Raw genomic sequence first — 5000 nt, 5'->3', positions numbered from 1 at the left:
TGTAGGACAGTAGCTCTCCTGCATGCTATTTGTCAGGCATTTCTGACAGACAACAGTCCCACACATGGCTCGGGTTTCCCTCTTCCCATTCTTCCATAAAAGGTTAATTGGGGAAGAAGGGTGAGGAAAAGCTAAGTGGATGAGGACCATGTTCTACCCTTACACAGCTACAGCACTCTTTCTTGCCTGTGCACATTGTATATTTGTATATTGCATATATATTAAACTGCTTTAGTTTGTTCTCTGGTACTTTTCTACACACTCGTTTAGCAGTTTCCAAGCAGTTTAACGGGGTTCTATTAGGTAGTGCTTAGAATCTAGCACAAAAGTATGAAAATACATTCTTTATGCACTTCAAAGGGCACCTACCACCGTGCTTCTCACCTGCACCCAAACTATGTTCTTTCTCAGTTGGGGTATCCAAATCAGATGCATATGTGATAGTGACAAATGCTTGGAGTCTGACGTCTTATTGTGGATTTCCTCTCCAGATCCCCACCAGACTCATTAGTATCCCTTTGGAGACAGGGTCGCTTTCTGGGAGTGGTCTAGGTTCTCCGAGGAGGATGAGACCCTTGGTTGCCTCGACATTAACAGTCCCTTGTCCCTTTTGGTCTGTCACTGATGCTTGGGTTGGGGCTGTGACTGGACTTCCCAAAAGCCGAAGCTATTGCCATCCCTATTGTGGACAGATTCTTCTGGTAAATGAGGAGGGGATAATCTGCTCATAGGAACGCCTTTTTGGTGCTTTACGGCTTCGGTCCTTCCGTTAGTGCAGTCACTAGGCCGGGAACTCCACTTTACTGATTGTATCAGGTGTAGTCGCCTGCTTGGGAGGGAGAGTTTTCCTTTTAGGAGGAAGGTGTGCCCTGTCCTTCTTTGCCTGTCTCAGACATGGGTGCATATGGGGACAGGTTCAAAGTCTGACAGCTTTTCGGCGGCCTTTTGGCGTTCAAGTGCTGCCTCTTTTATCATGCGGCAGGTCAAACTCCAGGCGTGATGCCTCATAGCACAATTAGGGCATGGTATCTGCGCTCCCCTCCTTGTGTGTCATGATGCACACTTGCCGCACCTCCGGCTTGGCCTTACAGTTGGCCTGAAGGTACCTAAACTGCTGACACTTCAAACAACAGGGTGGTTCTGCCACACAAGCCCTGAGGCTGTAAATGCCCGTTGCCTAGGTCTAGGGGGCTAACAGGATCCCCCTTCAAAATGTTAGGAACCTGGTTAGTTGTAAGAAATTTCTTTGAATACCAGACAAAATGGCAGGCTGAAACAGAACACTGACCTGAGAATTGCTGCCTTAAAGAAGTACTAAGAAGGGAAACACAAGAAAGTTTCATTTTCAACTGATTTGTAAAGTAAAACCATGTAAAAATACTGAGAAAGTCAAATTGTAGTGCAAATCGGCAAAACCACGTACTGGCAGTTTTCTAAAGATAAGAAGATATAATTTGTTTACAGTGGTTTGCATTGGTAATCTGTGGCTTATTTAGGCCAGGAGGAATGCGAGATAGCACCGTTATTTAGTTACATACCTTACTGCTTGCTCCAGACCAGTAAAACAAACAGACAGCGGAAAAAGTGTACTTACTAATAATGAGGCCGCTATGTCTTTGAAACAAATTTAACCGTTTGTCGCTAACGTTTACATATATGCAAAATGAGGAAAATCATTCTCCAAACATACCCTGAAAAGTCAAGTCTTAAATGCGAATACTCTTATTTCAGTTATTTAGTATTAATCACCCCTATAGCCCTGATGGCCTAACTTTCTTTTTATTGCCATTTAAATTACTTTAGTAAGACAGAGAAAAATACTGTATTTATGACAATAGATATAAAGGTCCTAGACATTTCATGATTTTCGGACATTAGAGCCAGAGAGAAAGTCACACCGAGAGAAGGAGAAGCACACCACTCAAGTTGCCTCTTTTAGCCTAGCCTACTTTTCATTGCCATCTGTTAGTTTACAAACAGTGATGTACAGCAAGAAGCTTAGATTAAATAGCATAAACACAAAATACTTTTTTTTCTTTTGGTTACAAAGACAGAGAAAGTGCAAGATATGAAGAGAGAGATTGATCATGAGCAAATATAATCGTTAACAGTATCAATAATTCCAGTAAAGAACGGTAGCAACAATTATTCGCGCGTTTTCTGTACGTTGTTATCTTTTAATATTTGAATACATCCCCATCTAAAGATAAAACGAAATAAACGGTGTGTGAAAGAAGAAGAATAGATGTTTCAGCTTGTATATCCTGGACTGACCAAAGCAAACACACCACGACGAATAAGAATGAATATGTTCAACTGACGAATTGAATTCACTTCACTTGTGTCAGGATTACGTACAGCCTTTGTAAGATGAAATAATTACGAAAAATGAGAATGATTTTCTACAGATTGATGAAAAATAACAAGTAATTAATATTTGCAGTATAAGTCTATTGAGTTGGCAACATTGCATCGTGAAAACACATACCACCGTTGATTGAAAATGCTTACATGCCTGAATTAATTAATTAAATTTATTCTACTCATAAACTTATATTGCAAGTAAATTACAAATACAGATAGGAGTTGCCTTTGCTAATGAGCAGTCTATTCAAATACTTATTGGCTCCAGATATTAGAGAAGAATGAATGGACTAAACCAGCATGATAAACTAGAGAATACTCGAAGAGTACAGACCTCTAACAGTGCCCCCAAATCCTTATTTTGCAATGATATTTGTGTATGTTTCTGTGTCTGTCTGTCTATCTATCTATGTGTGTGTGTGCGTGCATATATATAAAGCGAGCAGTTGAGATAAAAGAATATACCCAATTTCAAAATACTCAAGTATATAATTTTTCTTTCTTTCTTTCTCTTTCTGAAAATCGATTTTCCACCAATAAGAATATCATTTTTTGTCTGGTGTAAAATTATTTCTTATCTCAAACCCGTATGCAGCTTTTTATTAAAGTAAAAAAAATAATAAAAACCAATAAACGCCGTCGGAAACATAACTAATTAATAAGCAGCAGCAAATGTTAAAAAGATCACGCACACATACATACGGAGAGTGAGACTACGTTCAAAAAAGACTTGATAGATGGTAAGAATAACTGGTTACTACCTTTAGTACCTAGTATCCTAGTCAGACCATGTGGATGCCCATATCAAATTTGTTGGACATTTTCTTAAACTTCAATTTTAAGTTATCCTGTTTCCCTTACCTAGAGGCAGATGATTCCTTAAGTATTTGCTTAGTATTCTTTGTTCGACGCCACTGACAGCACACTCGTATACACACTTGCTGGAGGTATGAGCTCGAGCATAAACACCTGAGATAACATGCACATACACATACACACACACATATGTGGACACGCTCGTGAACAATACTTCTTTTAACTGGACATGGTATTCTATAATATATTTTGAGGATTTTTTTTGTCTTATCTACAAACATATACGCAAAACCTAGAAGAAATAGAGATTTACATAATAATTGTATATCAGTCTAGTTTTCGTATAAAAGGGAAATTTGGCAGCTGCGCCAATGTAGAATAGGAACTGCATTTCGCATGCTGTAGCGCCCGTCAAAACAGGTGTTCGAACATTGGGTCTTAACAGATGCAACTACTTTTGATGCATATGTTCTTCCTTTATACACATGCATTGCTCTTTTATCTTCACACTAACAAAAACGGAAAGTATTTATTACTTTACATTTCGGATTAATTTTCTTTGGCCTATACTCCTCCTTATTTTTTTAATTGTCATTATTAAAGAGATACCGGGAATGTCTAAAATATTTTTCTTTAGATAGCTCTACCATCATATATATAGCATTATGATTATTACAATGTACAAAAGAAGGACACTTTCCTATTGGTGAATTCATGTTTGAACCATTGACCATAATGATCATAATTGTAATACTGATGGTGATATTAGAATAACAAAGATCTTGATGATAATAATCATGGTAATAAAAATACCAATGGTAATAATCACTAAATATTTTGTTTTCCAGCATATACATGAAATGACTGGCAATTCAGTTTTGTATTAAACTTATCATTCTCTTCTCGGCTTATCTATAGAAAAAAAATATACCACCACCTGAACAGGCCAAAGAAAACTGTTCAATAATAACTTTTTAATAAAAAAAATAATAATATATGGAAACAAGAATGCTATTTTAGGGCCCTGAACCACTTTTTCGGCTGGAAAAATAGGGACTAAGATTTTAGAATATACCTACACCAGAATTGACGCACCCTACACATTTTCGAAGTCATCTCGATTCTAAGTGGCCCGGCTAAAAGTACCCAAGAAGATACTTCTCTAGTAAGTACCTGGCTATATTCGTTATAACGAACTCTTATATAAGTCGACAATGATGAAATTGATGAAAAAGTAGCCTTGTGACACAACTGATCAAAGATTATGAATACCCGGATCATATGAAGAAATCCCCTCCGGAGCAGGAAAACCGGATCAAATGAATAATATACCTCCCATACCCCATCATATGAAGAATTTCACTCTTAATATTCTCGTCAAGGTTGACGATATAAGAATCAAAGGAGACGATATAATTCTGATTTACAGTATATATTATGAGGCAGTCAGAATATAAAGAATACATATACGGTGTTACAGAGGTTTTGGGAGGGCAATATGATCACATAAATTCTCACATGCATTTGTGAAGAATATTGTGACGACACATGAATTCTTGTATAGTTATGGAGGAAGCCTGTACCATCGTTTCATCTTGATAAGTGATTTGTGTCTATTCCAGAATGAGTCAATCGCCCGCGTATGGACATGTCATACGTGACAAAAAATTTAGTCGACCATTTACTATGGAGCCATCCTTAGTCTTTGTCTAGTTTGTTTTGTTATTACAAGAAACCTAATTAATTTCATTTTTCAACAGTTTGCGCTGTATTAGTCAATCGCTACCATATCAAAAAAAAGAAGAAGAAAAAAAAAATTC

The sequence above is a fragment of the Penaeus japonicus genome, unplaced genomic scaffold, assembly GCF_977035675.1.
Source record: "Penaeus japonicus unplaced genomic scaffold, GWHDUDI00000001_assembly GWHDUDI00000013, whole genome shotgun sequence".
In the NCBI taxonomy this organism is placed as follows: Eukaryota; Metazoa; Arthropoda; class Malacostraca; order Decapoda; family Penaeidae; genus Penaeus; species Penaeus japonicus.
Note: the sequence above shows the minus strand (reverse complement) of the source record.